The 23,376-nt window shown below is 56.2% G+C and overlaps 1 protein-coding gene across 2 annotated transcripts in view; it reads left to right on the top strand.

Moving 5' to 3' along the window:
• The window catches only part of ZNF423 (zinc finger protein 423), a 327,810-nt gene that overhangs the window by 111,642 nt on the left and 192,792 nt on the right, over nucleotides 1-23,376 (top strand). The window lies entirely within an intron of this gene.

Raw genomic sequence — 23,376 nt, 5'->3', positions numbered from 1 at the left:
CCAGGCACTGTAGTAGGGACACGGGCACCCTAAGCACGGGGCCACATGCTGGCCTGTCCTGTCCTGTCCCTAGCGTGTTTATCATCCATCTCCTCCACGATTAGGCTCGGTGGGGACAAGAGCCATGTCCCCTCTGTTCCCTGTTGGGCCTGGCCCAGCGCCTGGCCCACAGTGGCGCTGACTGCGAGTTTGTTGAGTGGATGATCTACCTGCTCTTTGCAGCAGCACCAGCAAGGAGGCATGGCTTTGCGCCAGGTGTCCCCGTTCTACACCGTGGGCAGCAGTAGCTCTGAGGGCTGGGGAGGTTCACTCAGCTCCCCCTCTTGGGAGGAAGGGTCTGAGCGGCTTCGCTGAGCACATGATGCGGGGACCGTCAGCAATTTCAAACTGGACTCCAGACGGTGGCTGGGAATGCTCAACTTAAAAAAATAATACTAAGGGAGCAGGGGCTGTGCAAATAGCAACAGCCCCTCCCCGCCAAAGCTCCCTGCGGGTTAATTTGGCCTCTCCTCCCTCTGCTGCCCCAACACGTTGCCCCAGCCCCCTCTGCCGGGCAGACCCTCCTTTTCTGGCACAGGTGAACCGCTGCTATGTAAAAAGCCGAGTGGAAAGTTAATTACACCCTGGTTTGTTCAGCTGTGGCCAGAGTGACCTGTGGGCCCCAATTATAGGGCTGGGGCTGCGTGAGGACTGGCACCTTTGCCAGGCTCGCTCCTGGCTGCCGGCTGGCTCGAGCTCGCCTTTTGTGTGCCTGCTCCAGCTTCTTTCTTGCTCCCACAGCATGGTGGGGCGCACTGCTGCCGTATTGGCTTGGGGCGCCCCTCACTCTGGCTGCATTTGGGCAGTGCAGAGCCGGGCTGGGGCCAGCCCCCGGGGGCTGTGCTGCCAGACACACAGGTGCAGGGCACGAGTCCCTGCTGCCGTGGGGAGCATGCTCAGCCCCTTGGTGTCAGCTGACATTGCACCATGCGGAAGGCCTGGGGGCTTGAGCATGATCGAGGACACCCCCACCCTGCCCAACACCCGTGGGCTTTCCTATATGCCAACAGTGTCCAGTTAGGAAGCACAGAGCAAGAAACGGTCCCGCTGATGTTGGCCTCACAATGTACTGAAAGCAGGGAAGAAACCCAGTGAGAAACGTTCAAGTGTGTGGAGAAGATAAAAGCAACTGCTGGGGACTTAAATATATGTCATGGCACATGTTATTCCTGGATGCAAAGATTCCCTATCACAGACGGGTCAGTCGCCCCTAACTGAGCCTGTTGGCTTAATGTAAGCCAGCGCACCCACCCGTGGGGCTTACCTGAATCTGCAGTTCGTGAGACAAAGTCGCACACAAGGGCAGGCAGGTGTGTTCTGAAGAAGGGACAGAGGTGGGGACGATAACCAGGTTCCGATGGCCCTGCAGCCGGAGGGTTCTGAGTGGTGCTGCACAGGCCAGGGGGTGGACACGAGTTCAGAATGGACCCAGCTCCACCTGGGACCGTAGTGTTTGAGTGAGGTGTCACTGCACATCTCTGGGGACGATGGGTGCCTCTGATTGGGATTGGGATGAAGGCATAGCTATCCTGAAAAAAGGAAATTGGGTTCCTCCCTCTCTCCTAAAGCCAAAAAAAAAAAAAAATCCCAAATGGATCAGAAATCTAAACAGAAAAAGAAAACTTAAAAATACTGAAAGAAAACATAGGAGAGATTTTAAAGAACATTAATAGGATCAGAGTGAGGAAGACCTTTCTAAATATAACCCCAAGCCCACAAACCATAAAACAAGACCGAACCAGTTAACTCAGTAAAAATAAAACATTTCTGCATTGCAAAACCCATAATAAATCAAGCCAGAGACGCATAACACAGGCAAAAGATAATTCCCTTAATGTGTAAGGAGCTCTTATAAACACTAAGAAAATAGCCAATAAATCAACAGGAAAATGGGGCAAAGACTGGGCCGAGGCTCAGCCCCGTTGGCTCAGGACGCCAGGCCCTGCCCAAGGCCGGCGCCTTCTCTGATTGGCTGGTGCTACACTGCTGGTTAGATATTTTGAATATCTCCCAAGTGCAAAGGATAGAAATGAAATCAGAAAAAGAAATACTAGTGGGATCTTAAACATTTAAAAGGATTCAGAATCCTGTTTATAATAAGAGAACTGTGCATTTATACCACCGGGAAATACCATTTTTAACCTACCAGACTCGCAAAGACGGACAAGTTTGCCTGTGCCCCTCGATGGCGGGGGTGTGTTCCTTCATGTCCAGGCCCGGGGTCACGTACTCCTCTCCATTCCCCAGGATAGCCTTGGCCTGTGGCTAGAGCACATAGTAGGTGCTCAGCCAATGTTCGTTTCTCTTGTCTCCTGCAAAGCACAGAGGCGTGGCAGCAGTGGAAGTGGCGCAGTGGTTAAGTGAAAATGGAAGTTGTGTGTGCTGTGCCGGGACCTAGTAGGTCTTCAGTTAATGTGTGATCAGAGTGAGTTTCTTATAAAAAAATTTTGTTTATTTATTTGAAAAGCAGAGTTACAGAGAGAGACAGAGAGACAGAGAGAGAGAGCGAGCTTCCATCAGCTGGTTCACTCCCCAAATGATAGTAACAGCCAGCTGGAGCTTGGCTGATCCAGATCCAGGAGCCAGGAGCTTCTTCCAGGTCTCCCACGTGGGTGCAGGGGCCCAAGCACTTGGACCATCTTCCACTGCCTTCCCAGGCCTGTTAGCAGGGAGCTGGATTGGAAGTGGAGCAGCCAGGACTCCCAGCTGGCGCCCATATGGGATGCCGGCAGCGCAGGAGGCGGCTTTACCTGCTATGCTCACTATGCCACAGCACCGGCCCCTCAATGAGTTTCTTTAGCGTGCAGCCTGAACAGGAAGCCTGGTGAGCACCAGGGATGGAGACGGTGGCCTGAAGGGTGCTTCTTTGGCTTGCAGGGGAAAGTGTGCCTTTAACAGGTGTGTCGAGGTAGAGAGGCCGCTCCCCATGGCTGGCTGGGAGCATGCTGACTTCGTGCAGCCACCTGCTTGGGGCTGCTTTTTGGGAGGGAAGCAGATGGGCGTGGTGGGCTGCTGGCCGGTTAGGTGTGCCTGGCTGGTGGTTGAGAGTGGGACTCTTCCTGGAACTGCCTGTCCTCTGCCTTCTGAGCCACAGGTGCCCGAGAAGTCCACAGGCTGCAGTGCGCTGCGGTTCCGGGGCAGGGTTGCCGCTGTGCCTGTGTTCCTGGTGGTGAGGGCGAGGGGAGTGGCATGGACTTCCTTTTCAGTGGCTGGAGTCTTTGTCCACCTCCCGGGAAGCCTGTGGTTTGCAGGACATCCTCAGCTGGCTCAGCGGCACAGGGCGAATGCTGCCAGGCCCCCGTCCCTTCCCAAAGCCAGGTCACAAGCCTAATGCTAGAGGAGGCCGGGCTCATGTGCGTGGGGAGCCAGAGTCTGTGTGCGTCTGGGGGCTCCTGGGGACTCTCCCGGCTGTGGCGAGTTGCCCACTTCTTTCCTACCCACGGGCATGCCCACCCTCAGGGCTTTCTCAACCTTGACCTTCCTGGGTCTTTGTGTCCAAGGGCGTGCTCTGGCAGAGCACAGAGTGAGTGTATCTGCTGCACACACACCCTGGCACAAGCCTCAATGGATGGATTCTGGAGCTGGCTCTGGGGGAGGGAGGTGTGCTGGGCTGGGCCTCCTGGGCTGGGCGCTGCTTTCTGGTTCCTCACTCAGCAGCAGCCAAAGCTTCCTGCTGTTGGGCCCAGGGGATACACCAAGTAGGACCTTGAGGCCTGAGCCCCACATCGGCCTTGCTGTTTGCAGATTTACGCCCAGTGCGGCCTGCGCCCAGCCTGCTGTTGTCCATTTCAGCCTGGAAGTTTCCAGAAGGCCTGTGTTGGCAAGCACTGATATAACACCTGCTGTGTTCCTGGGTGCGTGTGTGCCTGCATGTGCATCCCCACGATCACCCCCACTGCTTCCTGCCAGCAGGGAAAACAGACTTAGCTGGGAGATGGAGTTGTTGGGCCACTTTGATCGCAGGGCACATAGTAGGTCCTCAGTTAAGTTCTGTCTGCATGGAGACCCAACTCAAATTAACAAGCAGAATAAAGAGAGTTCACTGGCTCAAGGCACTGAGAAGTATGAGTGAGAGTGAGACTGGGTTCCAGCACAGCCTCCAGATCCTCCCTGGACTCTGCCCCAGAGCTGTCTTTGTGAACCCATTACTGTGTGTGTTTGCACAGGCTGGGCAGAAGTCTTGATTCTGAGTGGAACAACCGGGACCAGGACCCTTACCTCCCCTAGTCATCCCCATGGCCAGGAGGAGACAGAGGCGTATTAGCAAGGGCACATAGGCCCCCGGGACTGAGAGCTGGGGAGAGGGGTCCCCCAGATGGTGGCCAGGGAGCATGGACATCTGCTCCAGGAGGGAAGGATTATACACAGATGAGTATGAGAGTGTCAAACAGTCCCACTGGGTGCCAGTGTGCTGGGTGCTGAGGGCCAGGTCTGTTGAGTGCATCTCACAGCATCTAGCTGGCTCATCTTCGAGTTTTCTGGACGCAGAGTCCTTTCCAAGTTTGGCCTAAAACTCATTTTGGGCTGCAGAACTATTTTTTTAAAGATTTATTTATTTATTTATTTGAAAATCAGAGTTACACAGAGAGAGGAGAGGGAGAGAGGGAGAGAGAGAGAGGCAGAGAGAGAGAGAGAGAGGGAGAGATGTCTTCCATCTGATGGTTCACCTCCAATTGGCTGCAACCGCCGGAGCTGCGCTGATCCGAAGCCAGAAGCCAGGAGCTTCTGCCGAGTCTTCCTATGCTGGTGCAGGGACCCAAGGACTTGGGCCATCTTCTACTGCTTTCCCAAGCCATAGCAGAGAGCTGGATCGGAAGTGGAGCAGCCAGGACCTCAACCAGTGCCAATATGGGATGATGACACTACAGGCGGTGACTTTACATGTTATACCACAGTGCCAGCCCCAACAGAACCATTCTTTAAAACACAGCCTGTTGGGGCTGGCGCTGTGGTGCAGCAGGTTAAAGAACTGGCCTAAAGTGCCGGCATCCATATGGGCACCAGTTCTAGTCCCGGCTGCTCCTCTTCCAATTTGGCTCTCTGCTGTGGCCTGGGAAAGCAGTGGAGGATGGCCCAAGTCTTTGGGCCCTGCACCCACTTGGGAGACCTGGAAGAAGCTCCTGGCTCCTGGCTTTGGATTGATGCAGCTCCGGCCATCTGGGGAGTGAACCAGCGGATGGAAGACCTCTCTCTCTGTCTCTACCTCTCTCTGTAACTTTGTCTTTCCAATAAAAATAAAATAAATCTTTAAAAACAAACAAACAAAAAAACACAGCCGGCACCTGGATGGGATCAGGCTCTTCAGAGAGACAGGCCTTGGCCATGGCCACACAGGATGTGGTGACTTAGGCAGCACCCACCCTGGGGGACAACCGAGCCTTCCTAGGAACGGTTCAGCTTCCCTGGGGCAGAGAGAGGCTGTTGCGGCGCATGCCTGGCCCGGTGGGTGCTTTCTGGGGTGCCTGGGTCAAGCTCAGCCTCTGCGGCCTCGCGGCGTTGGACCTGGTCTTTGCTTCTTGAGAGGAGTGTCCTTGACAACTGAATTCCAGCAAACTTTGTGGAAGTTGTGCCTCCCCTTGGGTGCCCCGCGGAAGCTGTGTCCTTAGCCCCTGAAGCCCCTGCCTCTTTGCCTTTTGTGGGCAGAGCTCTGGGATGGGAGCGGGGATGCGGCAGGTAGGCTTTCGAGCTATGGCGGCCAGGCCTTGGCCAGGCTGGGGCGGTCCGTGTGGCCCTTGGCCCTGGGGGCTGCAGTGCCCACGTGCTGTTGGGCGGTGGCTCTGGATCGGTGAGTGGGGGGGTCTGCTGTGCGTGTGTAGTCCTGGTGAGCCATCATCAGGCAGAGCAGGGAAGGGATGCAGTGCACGCCCCAGAGTCACAGCCACACAGGCTTTTGCTTTGTTCTGCAGGCTTTTCTAGAACACTCCCACCCCCCAGCCGTGTGTGTGTGTGCAGCTCTGACGCCTCCGTGTCACTGAACCAAGGCCCCTTGCTCCCGGAGGTGCTGGTGCTCTCTTGCGTGGTGTGGAGAGCTGGTGTTTCCTGGGTTCCCTCTGAGGTTTGAACTCTGCCTCTGGGTGAGGGTAAGAACCTCCAACAGGAGCCCTCACCTGGTTCTGGAGCAAAGAAGGCAAACGGAGTTGTTGCATGAGTGTCCTGTATTATAGCTTACTGTGGGCTGACTTTGTGTCCCCCTCAAATTCAGATTGAGATCGGATCCCCTGTGTGACAGATCCTAGTGAGAGACGGGCCCACAGGGTGCAGGGACGCCTGCATCCTATATTGGAGTGCTGTTTTACATCCCAGCTGCTCTGCTTCTGATCCAGCTTCCTGCTGATGTGCCTGGGAAAGCAGCAGATGATGGACCAAGTACTTGGGCCCCTGCTACCCAAGTGGGAGACCCGGATGGAATGCAAGACTCTTGCCTTTGGCCTGGCCTGCCTCCGTCAGTTGGAGCCATTTGGGGAGTGAACCAGAGGAAGACCTCTTTCTCTCTCTCTTCTCTGTCACTCCACCTTTCAAATAAATGTCTTTTCAAAAAGTGAGCTTTATAAGGACAGAACTCGTCTGTTTTACTCAAGAGTCTATTCCCAGTGCTAGAACGGTTCCTAGCACATAGTAGGTGCTTTGAAGCTTTATTCTGTGAATGAATGAATGTACAGCGGAGCAGGCTGTAGTTCTGAGGAGCGGGAGTGTTTAAATCTGTGCATAGAAGTTTTTTTTTTTTTTTTTTTTTTTTTTTTTTTTTTTTTTTTTTTTTTGACAGGCAGAGTGGACAGTGAGAGAGAGAGAGAAAGGTCTTCCTTTGCCGTTGGTTCACCCTCCGATGGCCGCCATGGCCGGCGCACCGCACTGATCCGAAGGCAGGAGCCAGGTGCTTCTCCTGGTCTCCCATGGGGTGCAGGGCCCAAGCACTTGGACCATCCTCCACTGCACTCCCTGGCCACAGCAGAGAGCTGGCCTGGAAGAGGGGCAACCGGGACAGAATCCGGCGCCCCGACCAGGACTAGAACCTGGTGTGCAGGCACCGCAAGGCGGAGGATTAGCCTAGTGAGCTGCGGTGCCGGCACATAGAAGTGTTTTTGAAAAAGTTCATGGAAAGTGGGTGTTAAACTATACATGGATTTTAGATTTTGGCACCAAAATAAACATCTTTTAACATCCAGTTTTCCAATAGTTTTTTTAAAATAGCCTGGTATTTGTCCTGTATTTATCTTCATTTTTTTTTAAATTATTTTTCAAAAGGCAAAGTGACAGAGTGAAAGGGAGAGAGAGAGAGACAGAGACAGAGAGAGAGAGAAACAGAGAGACAGAGAGAGGTCTTGCATCCGTTGGTTCACTCCCCAAATGACTGCAACAGCTGGGGCTGGGCCAGGCTGAAGCTGGGAGTCTGGAACTCTGTTCAGCTGTGACCTAGGCACCGGAAGTGCAGCAGCCAGAGCTCAAACCAGCACTGGAATTTGGGGTGCCAGCCTTGCAGGTGGCCCCTTAGCTTGCTGGGCCACAATGCTGGCCTCTGTATTTGCTTGTCCCTTTGGGTGCTGGGAGTTACAGACTAAGGGATGGGGGACTAGGTCATTGAGAGTTTTCGGGGAGGTGTCAGTTTGTTCAGCGGCTGTAGCCAAAATGCCAGAGCCGGGGTGGCCTGTAGGAGGCAGATGTTTATTTCTCATGGTTCTGGAGGTCAAGGCCCTGCAGAGTTGGCGCTTTTTAAAAGATCGATCTGTCTGTCTGTCTGTCTATCCATCCATCCATCTATCTGAAGGGCAGAGCCAGTCCTTGGGCCAACCTCTGCTGCCTTCCCAGGCATAGCGGCCGGCACACGCAGCTCCTTCTGGGTCTGCCCTTGAGCCCATTTGACCTCGCCCAAGCCACCAGTCAACACGCCTTCATCAGGGCCAGCGTCCACGGGGAGACTGTGTTGTGTAGCTTTGCTGGAGTCTCTGGGTTCAGCCACACCTGAAGCCAGCCCTACGCTCTGTTCTGTTTAGCTGAGCCAGTGAGTTGCCCCACCTGACTGGTGCAGGTTGGGGGTTGGTTTTCTTTTTTTTTTTTTTATGGATTTATTTTATTTTATTTTTTAATTTTTTGACAGGGAGAGTGGACAGTGAGAGAGAGAGAGACAGAGAGAAAGGTCTTCCTTTTGCCGTTGGTTCACCCTCCAATGGCCGCCGCGGCTGGTGCGCTGCGGCTGGCGCACTGCGCTGATCCGATGGCAGGAGCCAGGTACTTGTCCTGGTCTCCCATGGGGTGCAGGGCCCAAGCACCTGGGCCATCCTCCACTGCACTCCCGGGCCACAGCAGAGAGCTGGCCTGGAAGAGGGGCAACCGGGACAGAATCCGGCGCCCCGACCGGGACTAGAACCCTGTGTGCCGGCGCCGCATGGCAGAGGATTAGCCTAGTGAGCCACGGCGCCGGCCTGGGGGTTGGTTTTCTGACACTGGCCACCAAGTAGCCCTAACTTCCCAGCTTGTAAGTGTGACCGTGAGGCCTCCGCTTCCCCGTGCCTCCTGCACTGCCTGATTCGGGTCGCCCAGCTCCTCCGATGGTGATGGTGCGGCTCCCGGGTTGGCGTGTTCACCTTTGCCTGTGCGTATAGCATGTTAGCGGAGGGGCTTCGTGGGATGAGCTGAGGCCAGAGCTGTGTGCCCAGGGCAGTGGGCTAGGGGCGTCGAGTCCACCAACCTTGGTGCTCCAAGGGATGGACCTAGGACCAATTCTGGGAGCCACAGCTCCTCCTAGTCCCTGTGTAAGGTACAGCTTTCTGGATGTTAGAAGCTGGAGATGGCCCAGCCCGTGGCGGCAGGGGTGCGGCGCTTGGGGGTGGGGGTGCAGAGATTGTCACTGGTCAGTTTTTCCGATTTCTCCAAACCGCAGGAGTCCGTGCCTGGCATCCCTAAAAGGACACCCTAACACAGGAAAAATAAAGAACATTCCCCAAGCAAAGTGAGAAAGCAGCCAAATTTATCTCCCGCTGCCTGGGGTGCGCGGTTCACGGAGTGCAGGCAGCAGGGGGTCCGCCCGCAATGGCGATTCCACCTCTGCTTCCACCCAGGGGCCTCTGGCGCCGGAGGGAGAGGGGCAGGAGCTGCTTGCGGTGCTGCGGCAGAGGCTGCGGGAGCTGGGGGTTGAGCAGGGAAAGAGCAAGGGGATCTGCAGTGTGGCCCTGGCCCCGCTCTGAAACGCAGCTCGGCTCTTGGTGGTGTTTTGGCAATGGATTCAAGCGGTGTCTGTGCCAGCTCAGGGAAAAAAAAAAATGTACAGGGGGTTATAAAATGCTTCATTTTGTGTTAAGCAGCTTTACTTGGGAGTTGACTGGCTAGGGCTTGGCTGCCTTTGGAAATGACATCATGGCTCTGGGGGGCACTTGGGAAGACCGAGGCTGGCGAGGAGGCAGCTGTGCAGGTTGGGGGGAGGCGGCTGGCTTCTGGGGTGCACACCCTGCCCCTCCTGTCACCTTGGAGCTGGGCGGCTCCTGCTGCAGAGTGACGGGGGTGAGGGTCACGTCTGCCGGAGGCGTCTGACGGGCTCCTCTAAAGGTGGCAGGGGCTGGGAGGGTGGGGATGTGGGCCTAAGAAGGCAGAAGAGGAGAGAGGGTCCGCATCTCCCAGCCCCTTCCAAGTCGTGGCTGGTGTAGACTGCACCCTGCTGACCTGGCCTTTGCCTTCCCACTCGGTTCCTCCTTTGATGGGACGTGCTAGTTCCTACCCCAGGGCCTTTGCACCACCTCTCCCCTCCTCCTGGAGCTGCTTTCAGGTTTTCCTGTGGCCCCTGTGCTGCTCCTCCGGTCTCCGCTCAGCACCACATGGGCGGGCCCTCTTAGGTGAAACTCCCCTCCCTTCCTGCGGAAGCTGCTCCCTTCACTTTGCGGGAGCCCACCACACCTCTCTGCTTTCCTCCCTACCTGAGAGTGCCCTGCGATGAGCTTTGGGATTGCTGTCTCTGCCACTGGAAGGCAGCCCTCTGCTGTGTGTGTGTCCCAGGGCTGTGTCTGTCTCTGGCCCAGCAGAGGCCCTGGTGCATGGTAGGTGCTGTGGAAATATTTCTTGAATGACTGGTTGGAAGTGGCCTAGGGGAAGGGCACGGGGAGCAAGTTGTTCCAAGTGTCACTCACTCAGGTGCTTTCTTGGGGACTTGCAGCTTCTCCTTCTTCCTGCCATGCCTCCTCGGGCCTCCCCACCTTCTCCCTCTTCTCACCTGCCTCCTGGGGGCTGGGGAACAGAACAGTGGCTGGGGACCCTCTGTGGAGTGGACCCTCCCTTTCCTGTTTGGTGTTTCCCGTGTGCCAGGCTGTGGCTAGGTGCTGGGGCCGTAGGGAAGGCAGAATGAAGAGCTGGATGCCAGTGGGTGGCCTGGGATGCCTGGGTGATGGATAAGCAGACACTCCTGGGTGTCTGCCCAGAGCCCGTGGTCTCCTGGGAGCCCCCAGCCCCAGGGCGTGGCAGCTGGACACCAGAGATGGCCCTGAGAACCGGCTGCGCCTCACGATGTCGCCTTCTCTCTTCCTTTCCCAGCCTGCCGGGGCTGATTTATTTTCCCGGGAGGAGGCGTGGCGGCCTTGCAGGGAGAAGGGCATGGGTCACAGAGGCTGGGGTGGGCAACCGGAAGGACTTTCCCCTCCTCCCAGCCATGTGGCTGGTCGCTGACTTGTCCATCTGCCTCCCTCTTCCTCTCCTGGCTCTTGCTCAGTCTTAACAAACACCTTGCTGATGTCTGTTCTTAAACACTGCTTAGGGCTAAGCCTCTGCCTGTGGAGCCGGCATCCCATATGGGCGCCGGTTCGAGTCCCGGCTGTTCCTCTTCCAATCCAGCTCTCTGCTACGGCCTGGGAAAGCAGTGAAAGAAGGCCCAAGTCCTTGGGTCTCTGCACCCACCTGGGAGACCCAGAAGAAGCGCCTGGCTCCTGGCTTTGGATTAGCTCAGCTCTGGCTGTTAGAGCCATTTGGGGAGTGAACCAGTAGGTGGAAGACCTCTCTCTCTGTCTTTGGCTCTCGATGAGAGCTTGAAGCTCAATTTCTCATTATTTCCTTAACAACAACACTGTTTGAAGGATGCTGCGTAGCCTAAGTCCCTCCAGGAAGCAGATGGTGCGGACAGGTTGGTTGAGGTTTTCCCAGAGGGCCCCATGATGGAGGCTGGCAGGGGAGGAGCGTTGGCTGAAGCGAGGGGGCCGCCGTGGGGAGGGCTGCCTGTAGGGGGAGTGCCTGCAGGGATGCATAGTGCGGTGGACAGAGGTCGAGGGGCAGGCTGCATGCACCCTTCGCACCATCCCCGCTGCTCCCTGGTTCTCCTGCAGGCCTGGGCAGACAGTGGGGATGTGTCCTCTACCACTCTGCCTGGGAAGGTGGAAGCCGTGCCACCTCTCCTGAAGCAGGGGTCGGGGAGGGGGCTCTGTCCAGTTGTTGTGAGCTGCGGGAGTCCGGCCAGCCCTTGGCTACTGGGGTCGTGTGCCATGGGCCACCAGGTAGGAGGACGGAGGAGCCATTCTGTCAGGCACAGGCCCGGCTCCTGGCAGGTGTCACCATCCCAGGCATGGCCGAGTTGCCAGAACTGTGTTCTGTGGGTGAATGAAGACACAAGCCCCTTCTTGTGATGGGCGCCTCGCCCTGTCGCTCCGCTGGCGGCTTCCCGGGAGCGCATGAGCAGGTCAGGGGTGCGTCTGCAGAGCCTCTTTTGTTACATGTTTCTCTCACACGTGGCCTCCACGCGCCTGAGGGTCCAGTGAGGGAACCTGGGCCCCAAGGGCCACCGATGTTTGTATCTGCACACAGGACGAGGTGAGGGACGCTGCGGCCCCCATGTGAAATGAGAAGGTGGAGGCCGAGGAGACGCTTGGACTGGCCGGCTGTCTTTCCTAACGCTGCTCGGACAGCGGCCGGGGTAGATACAGGAGCCGATTGTGGGGACAGCCTGGGGCCCCTGAGGAGCCCGCATGGTAGACTGTGAGGATCATGAATAGGGTACCCCCACCTCCCAGATTCTCTGCCTTTTGAACAAATAAACTGATAAATAAATCTTTAAAAAATTTTCCATGTTGGGGCCGGCACTGTGGCATGGTAAAGCCGCCACCAGCGACACCAGCATCCTATATGGGCACTGATTTGAGACTTGGGTCCCAGCTGCTCCACTTCTGATCCAGCTCCTTGCTGGTGGCCTGGAAGGAGCTGTGGAAGATGGCCTAAGACTTTGGGCCTCTGCCACCCCTGCAGGAAACCTGGCTTCAGCCCGGCCCAGCTCTGGCTGTTGGCGACCATTTAGGGAGTGAACCAGCAGATGGAAGAGCTTTCTCTCTGTCTCTCCCTGTTTCTGTAAATCTGACTTTCAATTCAGTGGCTAATTAAAAAACAACAGCACATCGATGTGTTCTGTTTGGTGACATTTCATCCTGCCTCCTGCCCTGTGTTGTGGCTGGTGCCCTCCTACTGCAAACTTGCATCACACCCTGTTTCTAGACCCTAAGGCGCGCTTGACAGCTCTAAAGTCAAGATGCACCTTGCAGTCTGTGGCTTGTTCAGCTGGTGTTGCCAGGTTGTCTATGTTTTTCTTTTTCGGCATCCATAAACTAATGGTACGTTTTTACCATCCAGGGTGTCCTACAGCCGATGAAATATAGTGCATGTGTATCCATAGAAACGATGTTGTATTGATTTTTGATTAAAAAAATAAACGACACCATCCTGGAGCTATCAGTTTGCAGCTTGTGGTTTCTCACTCGATATGTACCTCAAGGGGTTGCCCACCTTGGTCCTTCCTCTTAGCACGGCCCGTTCTTGTTATCAAGTGCCATGTGAGCACTGGGTTTTATGCAGCGAGTGCCCTGGCCGTGGGCGTATAGGCTGCAGGGGCGCGCGTGTGTGTCTCCACGGAGCAGTGCTGCTTCCCTGGTTGGTGTGGAGAAGGGCCTTTGCATTGTACTCTTCTTCCTTCCGTTCTGTCCCGTCCACCCCATCTCGTTCCATACCACCCCATGCCCCCCATTCCCCCAGGGCTCACTGAGTGTCAGATGCTCTGCCTACATCAGTCCTGGTACCCCAGGGGCTGCTGGTAGAAGCCGGGATGGCCTCCCTAGCGGCTTCTCTTGCAGGCAGAGAGGGCCTGCGGTGAGATGTGGGTCCTGACTCCAGAGCATCCCCAAGGCTAGCCTAGGGTTGGCGCTGTTCTGAGGAAGGTGTGGCAGCCCTCCTTTCACAGGCTCTCTGGGTGCTCCCAGGTGGGCAGGGCTCCCAGAGCAACAGAGCTGGGGCCTCTGCCCTGCCCCAGGGCGCCCCGGACCCGAGGGGGCACACACAGGCCAGGCTCTGCAGGGCACTGTTTGGCTTGTTGTGGGCGTTCCTTCTTTTGGAACCATTGCTAGGCTGTGGCACCTGCTGCTGCCCATGCAGGTGCTGGGCCACCTCCTTCCTCACCGGGAGGCCAGGGCTGGGGGGACGGGGCAGGACGAGCCTCCTGGCTGCTCAGCCCCTGGTGATCCTTGAACAGGTGAGGAGCCTGCCCTGGATGGACGAGTTTTCAAGTGCGCACGGATCTCTTAGAGCCTTGTGAAAATGTAGGCTTGAAGTTAGCAGATATCCTCCTTCCTTCCTTCCTTCCTTCCTTCCTTCCTTCCTTCCTTCCTTCCTTTTTTGTTTGTTTGACAGGCAGAGTGGACAGTGAGGGAGAGAGACAGAGAGAGAAAGGTCTTCCTTTGCTGTTGGTTCACCCTCCAATGGCCACCACGGCCGGCGTGCTGTGGCCGGTGCACCGCGCTGATCCGAAGCCAGGAGCCAGGTGCTTTTCCTGGTCTCCCATAGGGTGCAGGGCCCAAGGACCTGGGCCATCTTCCACTGCACTCCCGGGCCATAGCAGAGAGCTGGCCTGGAAGAGGGGCAACCGGGACAGAATCTGGTGCCCCGACCGGGACTAGAACCCGATGTGATGGTGCCGGCCTTTTTTCTTGTTTTTTAAAAATTTATTTTATTTATTTGAAAGGCAGAGTTACAGAGAGGCAAAGGCAGAGAGAGAGAGAGAGGTCTTCCATCCACTGGGTCCACTCCCCAAATGGCCACATTGGCCAGGGCTGGGCCAGGCTAAAGCCAATAACTTCTTCCAGGTCTCCCACATGGGGGGGTGCAGGGCCCAAGGACTTGAACCATCTTCTACTGCTTTCCCAGGCCATAGCAGAGAGCTGGATTGGAAGTGGAGCAGCCAGGACTTGAACCGGCGCCCATGTGGGATGCCGGCACTGCATTTCTTACAAGCCCCTAGAGGATGCAGCTGCTGCTGGCCCCCTGGGAGTGACAAGGACCTTGGGCAGAGAAGCAAGCTGTGGAGGCCGGAGGACCTGGGAAGTTGGGACCCCCGGGACATTGGGGTCAGCACCACTGCGGGCATGTCGGGCCGCGCCCTCCTGGAGACTGCGGGTTATTTTTCCTTGCATTTTTTGCTCCCTGCTCGCCGTCAGTCACGCGCAGGCCAGGGGATGGCTTGTTTTCAGCAGACAGATTCGTTGCTAGCTCCCCCATTGGTGTTCAGAGGGGCTTCCCTCCCGCTGCGGGATGTTCCTCACCCCCAGCCTTGCCCACTAGATGCCAGCAGCAGCTGCCCTGGGTCCCCTCTGGCTGCTGTGACAAGATGCCTGAGCCTGGCTCCTCTGTTAGCAACAGGAGACCGAGGTGCTGGCAGACTGGGTGCCTGGAGAGGGCTGGTCTCACGCCTCAGTGTGGCCTCATGGGGCAGAAGGCCAAAAGGGCTAGTAAGCCCCGCCCCCAGGCCTCTCTTAAAAGGCACATGATCTCATTTGCTCTTAAGCCCCTGGTCACCCCCTGCATACCATCATCTGGGGTGGGCATCCTGGTGCAGCGGCTGAAGCTGTAGCCTGGGATGCCCAAATCTCATATTGGAGTGCCAGTTCCAGTCCCGGCTACTCCACTTCCCATTCCAGGTCCCTGCCACACATGTAGGAGACCTGGATGGAATTTCTGGGTCCTGGTTTTGGCCTGACCCAGCACTGGTCATTGCAGCCATTTAGAGAATGAACCAGTGAATGGAAAACCTGTCTCTCTCTTCCTCTCTCTGCCTTTCCAATAAATAAATAAATAAAAATTTAAAACAATGCTGCCACCTTAGGGAGCAGATTTCGGCATATAAATTGAGGGAGGGAGGTTCAGACCATAGCAGAGGCACAAGAAAGTATGCCCCTGAAAGGCTGTGCTGCGCCTACTTGGAGCCACCGAGCCCGCTGGAGCCCTGGTTGAGGACAGGGAGCACAGCCTGGCCCCACGGGGTCCCTAGCGGCTGGTGCCCTGGCTGGCACAGAGAGGAGCTCGGGGTGTTGTCTGAAAGAAGGCAGCAAGGTGAGCACTGGGGAGCGGCATCTCTGATAACCTGCACTTAGAAAACACAGGTGGCCGGCGCCGCGGCTCACTAGGCTAATCCTCTGCCTTGCGGCGCCAGCACACCGAGTTCTAGTCCTGGTCGGGGCGCCGGATTCTGTCCTGGTTGCCCCTCTTCCAGGCCAGCTCTCTGCTGTGGCCAGGGAGTGTAGTGGAGGATGGCCCAAGTGCTTGGGCCCTGCACCCCACGGGAGACCAGGAGAAGTACCTAGCTCCTGGCTTTGGATCAGCGCGGTGCGCCGGCCGCAGCGCACTGGCCGCGGCGGCCATTGGAGGGTGAACCAACGGCAAAGGAAGACCTTTCTCTCTGTCTCTCTCTCTCTCACTGTCCACTCTGCCTGTCCAAAAAAAAAAAAAAAAGAAATTCCCCTCTGCTTCCTTCCTTCCTTTCTTTCCCCATTTGGTGTTTGGGTGCCTTTCCTGGGCTGAGCTGCTGAAGGGTAGGGCCTGGCACATGGCAAGTGTCTGGTAAGTGTTTGCTGGAAGAGCTGTCTGAATTCACCAAGGGAATCAACTCTTCCAAGAGCTCCGAGCCGCCTCCTTTTATTTCACTGAAGATCACATTCATCACGCGAGCCGTCATCCCTCATTCATTCATGTAGTTACTAGTGTATTCATTTGTTCAGCAAATATTTATTGGGCACCTGCTATGTCCCGGGCCCAGTATGAAGGCAGGCACAAGCCGGTGAGTGAGCAGGCGTCGTCCCCACCTAGCAGCCTTACACACTAGTGGGAATGTTGTATCTCCTATATGCGCTTCGAGGGAAGGCACATCCGAGGTGATGTGGTGGAAGTGCTGAGCAGATGTGTGGGTGTAGGCAGCAGAAGAAGGCCGGGAGGGCTTCCCCGAGGTGGTGATGCTGGAGCTGGGAGCTGCAAGGAAGTGCTTAGGGCACCAGCAGGCAGGGCCACCCCCAGCCCCATATGAGAATAAAGAATTCAAGGTGACAGCAGTGTTGTATCGAAGCAGGTTAACACGGTCTGCGATATAGACATCCCATATGAGTATCTGTTCTTGTCCCGGCTGCTCCACTTCCCATCCAGCTGCCTGCTAATGCACTCAGGAAAACAGCACATGGTGGCCCAAGGACTTGGGCCCTTGCCCTAGCTCTTGAGGCCATTTGGAAAGTGAACCATCAGATACAAGATCTCTCTGTGTGTGTCCCTCTCTCTTTGTAATTCTGTCTTTCAAATTCATGTATTGTTTTTAAAAAAAGAACTTAGTTTTTTTTTAATGAGAAGCTACATAAATAGATAAATCCAATCTTTCTCAAGACTTCTTTTTTTTAAAAAAAAAAATGTATTTATTTATTTGAAAGCCAGAGTTACACACAGAGAGGAGAGGCAGACAGAGAGAGAGAGAGAGAGAGAAAGAGAGAGGTCTTCCATCTGATGGTTCACTCCTCAGTTGGCCAAAATGGCCGGAGCTGTGCTGATCCGAAGCCAGGAGCCAGGGGCTTCTTCCGGGTCTCCCACATGGACACAGGGGCCCAAGGACCTGTGCCATCCTCCACTGCTTTTCCCAGGCCATAGCAGAGAGCTGGATTGGAAGTTGAGCAGCTGGGTCTCAAGCCGGCACCCATATGAGATGCCGACACTGCAGGTGGCGGCTTTACCCGCTGTGTCACAGCATGGGCCCCTCTCAAGACTTCTTTGCACTTATTTTGTAGTTTAGTGGGTGTTTTTCTGTTTTGAATCCTGCAAGTCAGGGGCATCCGCATCTCCGTATATAAGGCTCTAAAAGTCTTGGCCCTGAGTCTGAGATGAGTAGGAAGAAGTGGGCAAGGGCTGTGGGGAAAAGTGCTGCACACAGTAGCCAGGGCGTGTGCAAAGGCCCTGTGGAAGCAAAGGTGATGCGGTTTGTTGGCTGACCAGTAGGAAGGCCAAGGAGCAGTGACAAGGTAGCAGTGGGATGGAGCTGAGAGGTTGTTAGGAGCAGACCACATGGGGCCCTGGATGTCGTGGGAGGAAGCAGGATTTTACCCTAGTACCAGGCATTGGGGTAAGCTGCTGGGTGGCATGGTCTGATGTGTGCTCTGAAAAGGTCATGGTGGCTGCTGTGTGGAGAAGGGATGGGGCTGTGGCTGGTCCTGGCAATTGCCACCTGCATGCGAGTGCGAAGGCACCGCTGTGTCGTTGACACTGTGGGCCATGGCCCTACTCTGGTCAGGTTTCTGGGCTCACTCTTCCCTTTTCTTTTTTTAAAGATTCATTTATTTATTTGAAAGGCAGAGTTACAGAGAGGCAGAGGTAGAGGTAGAGGTAGAGGTAGTAGAGAGAGAGAGAGAGAGAGAATTGATCTTCCATCTGCTGGTTCACTCCCCAAATGGCTGCAATAGCCAGAGCTAAGCCAATCCGAAGCCAGGACTGGAGCTTCTTCTGCATCTCCCACATGGGTACAGGGGCCCCCCAAATTGGTGCAGGGGCCCAAGCACTTGGGCCATCTTCTACTGCTTTCCCAGGCCATAGCAGAGAGCTGGATTGGAAGTGGAGCAGCCGGGACTCAACTGGAGCCCATATGGGCTGCACTGCAGGTGTGGTTTTACCCATAATGCCACAGCACAGGCCCCTCCCTCTTCCCTTTTGGGGTCAGAAGCCAGATGGAATCAGAAGACTGTGGGTGATGTTTGCATTTCCAGCTCGCTGTAAATCTCCTGGAAGTGACCCGTTTTGCTTCCATCGTGCTCCTGTATTTTTTATGAATGGATGATAAAAAGTGTGGCAGGGCCATTTGTTTTAATTTCCTTCTGACACCTGGACTCCGTGTTGGGTGGCAGCTGGCCCGCCTGTGGCTGCAGGTCTGCCCCTAGGCAGTGGGGTGGTCCTGCCTATACCTGGCTCTGTTAGGAAGGGTGGGGCCCTGTGCCCTGGCCTCCTTAAGGCAGGGAGCCCCTTTAGATCCTAGGACTGCAGGCTCCGCACCGGTGTGCAGGGAAGGGACTGTCCAATGGCCAGGCAGCTGCGGCAGCAGTTGGCTTGGAGGTAAGAACTTGAAAGCTCACCCCACTTGGGATCGCCAAGGTCCTGCCATCCTCTCAGGCGTGGATATCCCCTTGCTTCTCCAGATACATTTTTCTTGTCTCATGCTTGCTCTGTAAACTCCCTGTAGAAGATCTGTTAGGGAAACACAAGCCAAAATAAGGAGGCCGCACCTCACCAAAGGCTGGAGACGCGGGGCTGTGGGGTGGCCCTGGTCTGTCCTGATTCTTAGCCTGCAGCCTGCTTGGCTTCCTCTCACCTGTAGTTGCACCTGCCTACCGTCCTCAGGGCCCCCTTGAATGTGAGTCCAGGGCCCTGCAGCACGGTTGTGCTAGGTTGTGTGTTCTGGCCCTCTCCCAGACACACCTCAGCCGTCCACTCCTGAGCTGCCTCTGTGTGCTGGGGAGGCTGTGTGGGACGGGCTTGCTGGGGGAGTGGCTCCTCCTTCATTCTCCTTTCCCTCCTGACCACCTGCGCCCAGCCTGCCCTCGAGGCCTGTCTCTTTGCCCCTCCCACCTTCTCCCAGGAAGGTTTCCTGACCCACTCTGCCGTCATTTGGCCGGTCCTGGAGCAGGTGAAGACACCTGTGTCTTGCATCGAACTACCTGGGTTCAACTCTGGGCTCTGCTGCTGTCTCAGCTTCCTGCTAACAGACTCTGGCAAGCACCAGTGGTGGCACAGGTAGCTGGGATCCTGACACCTGTGTGGAAGCCTAGGCTTGAGTTCCTGGCTCCCGGCTGCAGCCTCTGACTGGTCCTGCTCATTGCAAGCATGTGGGGGAGCTGGGTCAGTGAATGGGAGCTCTGTCTCTGTCTCCCTCATGCACAGCCACACATGGCCCAAAGACTAGAGCAAGGAAGAGGCTGGGAGGGTTGGGTGGTAGTAGGTGCTGGCAGGGCTGCGGCTGGGGCCGAGCGGATGGACACCAGTGGGCAGTGGAGGTCCCTGTAGCTGCAAAGATTTTGTGCCTGGCTCCCAGCTCTGGCAGCCGCGTTGCCAGGCCCCCAGCATGGCCAAGGCTGCCTTTAGTAGCTGGTGTGTGTGTGTGCCGTGGGAGTGGAGTTTTGACTCTCGTGATGCACTGCAAGCCCTCGCATTCCCTTCAGACCTATTCGAGCCTGGGAACCAGGCCCTCCTTGGTTCCAGCGTGTCCACAGCAGGCACGAAACAGAAGTTTCCCACACACTTGAGACAGGCTCTGTGCTGTTCCCGGCCCTCCAGGAGCACACAGCTGGGGCGCAATCACCCTGAAGCTGGGCAGCACTTTCAGTTCTAACTTTGGAAAAGCTGGTCACCCTCCTCGTGAATGTGCATCCCCTCCACCCAAGGAGGAAGTGTCCAAACTCTGCAGGTGGGGCTGAAGGACCCCGGGGACACTTGGGTGTCCTGTTTCAGGTGTGATGTGCCCACTGAAAGCCTTTGTGGGACTTGGGGCTTGATATTGGAGATATCAGATCCAAAGCAGATGCAGGCAGTCCCAAGCACAGCTTAGCCCACTGTGCCACACACTGGGCCCTGGGGTCCACTTTGAGAGCTTCATTCATGGCCTGGATGGGTCACTAAACACAGAATTAGTACCCATCTGCTTGGTGCTAGGCAGTTGCTGGGCACAAACAGGCAATGCATTGGGAGCACCTGTCAGGCGCCCAGTGAGTTGGGCCAGTCCAGTCCTGCAGCTTTGGTGGGCCCCACCCAGGGCAGTGGTGCTAAGGAATGGAGCAGCCTGCAGGGTCTCATCCCTCCCTGTCTGGCCTCCCCCAGGGCTGACACCAGGGCGTGGGGGGGTCCCTCCTGCCAGGCTCTTCTTTGAAGCTTTTGTCCCTGTGGCCTGTGAGGGGCCTTGGGTAATGGAACCTTGCCCCCTTCTCTTGGAAAAGCCATTTGTCCATTGAAATGCAATCGACTTTTGAAAGGAGGAAAAAGACTGTGGAGCCTCCAGGGTGAGAATGTGTTTGTGGTACCCACAGGTCAGCTCCAGACTTGAGTTCCTGCTGGGAGGCACCGAGAGGCAAAGTCTCCCAAAAATGGGGGGTTGGGCTGGGTGTCCCAGGCTCCATCCCACCCCTCAGTCCTGCTCCTAAAAACTACCCATGATTTTTATTCCTTCTTACATGCTTAAAAAAAAACCCAAAAAACCAAAACAACAAACATGCAATGAGGGAAAACCCCAAGCTGACAACGTCATAGGTAGCACAGTTCAAAGAGAGTAAATCAGAGACAAAATGGAAATTTCGAGAGATTTCTTTGTGTGTGCCAGCGGCCATGGGGCGGTTAAGCAGGTCACCTCTCCAACTGGTGCGTGTGTAGGGAGGTCCCCGAAGCCCAAGCCCAGCCCAGCTCTGGAATGCGGTGCGTGTGCATGCGAGCGTGCGTGCGTGTGCGTGTGTGTGTGTGCGCGCGTTCCTATCAACAGATGTACACATTTATCAAATTGCATCTGCTTTTACCTTTAAAAATGCATGCACGCGAGCATATGGCACGTTATCCTGCCACGGGGGGAAGAGTGTGTGTGTGTGCGCGCGCGCTTGTGTACACGCACGGGCGAGCCTGCTTGGCGCGCGCCTCACGCACACGCGTCTGTGGCCCAGAAACTCCTTTGGCGGAGAGCACTCGTGGGGCGCGGCGCCGCGCGTGAGGCGGCCTCCCCGGGGCCCCAGCCTGGCCCTGGGCCCACCAGGCCACGAGTACATTTCCATCCGTCTCCGGCCCCCATCACCTAGGCAGCTAATTCCTTGGAGCCCCTCTGCCTTATTAAAGTCACAGATCACTTGCCGGAGCTTAACGCTGTCAAGCCCGGCGTGCCCGAGCCCCTGCGCCCCTGCGCCCCCGCGCCCCGCCCCGCCGGCCGGCCCCTCCCGGAGCCCCCTCCCCCGTGTGATCTGCAGGAGGACGCCTCCCCGTGATCAGCGAGGTCGCCTCCAGATTCCTTCAGTAAAGCCCTTGGCAGGGCTACAAGGGCCGTCACAGCTGTGCTGCACAAGCCGGCTTCCAAAGGCGAGGACGGGGCCGGCCCGCTGGAAGTGGCTCGGCGGCGGAGGGGTGCGAGGCGCGGCGGCGGCCGCCGAGCGCGCTGCGGCGCTCCCCGGCCGCCGGGCCGCCTCCCCCGTTATGAAATATGGATGGTACCGGTTCCAGCGTTGGGAGACTCGCCGGCAGCGCGGAGCGTCTCCCAAGGCCCGCCTTGTGCATGCACCTAAACACTTCACTGAGCAATCTGTCAACATGTCAGCAACACATGTTTTGTAAAAAGCTTCCAGTGGGAGTAATGACTCCCACCAGGACTTCCAAAATGCTTTGAATTCAGCAGATTTCTATTGCGGGCATCCCCTGGGGTGCCTTTTACAATGCCTACATTTCAGAAATTTGAGCCACAGACCCCTGGGGATTTCCTTTCATAATGCCTCAAAATGTAGGGTTATATTGTTGGAAGTCCCCATGGGGTCTTTATTAATACCTGAATTCTGAGGAACTGGAAATTACACGGGGCACTGCAGGGGCCCAGAGCCACACCAGGAAGAAGAGAAAAACTCTGTGGGGAGATTTTTTTTCTTCATGCAAGAGTGAAAGAGAAGAATTTGCTAAAGGACAAAATTGAGTGTGTTTGAGCTTCCTTCATTTAATCTGCCTTCTAGAACGCTACAGTAAAATCTGCGACGGGGAAGGGGGGAAATGACTTTTCTATTTTTAAATCTCACTTGGATATTCCAGGGGCCGGAGTCCGTTCTCTTTAAACACCCGGCGTGGAGGGGCATTGTTTAAAAATAAATTATTTTTCTTAATGGTAATTGGAAACTCCTCTGCCCAGCCCCTGTGTGTCTGGGTCTCCCCTCTTTGCCCAGAGCTGTTTGGCTCCTGGAGCGCTCATTGTCAGGAAGCCCTTGGGGTGGGTTGAGAGGCCGGCCAGCACGGCCCCCTCCCCTCCCTGTATTACAGGTGAGAAAACCAACCTTGGAGATGGCACAACCTCCCATGCAAACTGGTTTCAAACCCTCACTGCTGTTGGGGGCTCCAGTGCCAAGTACCAAGACTGCCTGTGGCTTCATGGTGAGTAGGGAGCTGCTGATGTATTAAAAAGACAGAAGGGGTGCCTTCCGGTGCACAGACGAGCGTGTACCCCCCATGCACTTACGTGTGCATCACACACGTGTGTGCGTGCGACAGCCTCTGTGTGCCTTGGCCCAGCCTCCGCCGTCTGGCACACTCAACCTTCGGTGCTGTTTTTTAAGTTGCAAGACTGAAACATGGGAAGCCTCAGGGTTCATTTAAGCTGCCTCGCCCCCCCCCCCCCTTCTAAATCTGGCACTCACTGGCTTGCTGAAAAAAGGCCTCTCTATTTCTGTTACGGTCTCATTGACTGGGTGGAGAAAATAACATTGAGAGAGGTAACTTGCAGCAGGCAAGGCCGAGAAATTCCGAGTTGCTCATTAGCCCCTCCCCCTCCCTCCCCCTCCTCTCCCTTTCTGCCAGAGTGACTGGATCACACAGGGGACTCGAATTCACATTTTCCCCCTTGGTGAGACTCCCAGACGGTGTTCAACCATCTGTGGTCCCGTGGGCCCCAGGGAGGCGGGGTTTGCCCATCAGGAGCTGGTTGGGTCAGAACTCGGCAGAGAGCCCTGCACCCACCCTGCGCAGGCCGGTTAATTAAGCGATTGCATCACTGATTCAATGGCTGTGATTTGGTGCCAGGGCGCAGGCTGCTGGGTTCTTGGGCTTCGCCTCGTTCCCCTGAGCTGGGAGTTGTAGGAGCCCTTTCTTTTTTTCCAGCCACATTTTCCTTCTTGGGGACAAGGAAAAAGGGGTCGTCCTCTCCCCCAGCCAGGAAGTCCCGGTGGCTCCCGTGGGGCTGTGGGCTCGGAGCGCACCCCCTGGAGGGCTTTTGCCCCTCCCAGCAGGCCCCCCACCCCCACGGGCCTCAGCAGGGGGCCGGAGGCTGTAAGGACTCGGAGCCCCGAGGGCTGATCTGACATTTTTAGCTGTAGACCTTTG

The sequence above is a fragment of the Oryctolagus cuniculus genome, chromosome 18 (genome assembly GCF_051225735.1).
Source record: "Oryctolagus cuniculus isolate XC-2025 breed Fujian yellow rabbit chromosome 18, ASM5122573v1, whole genome shotgun sequence".
NCBI lineage: Eukaryota > Metazoa > Chordata > Mammalia > Lagomorpha > Leporidae > Oryctolagus > Oryctolagus cuniculus.
Note: the sequence above shows the minus strand (reverse complement) of the source record. Positions and strands in the feature narration are given on the sequence as shown.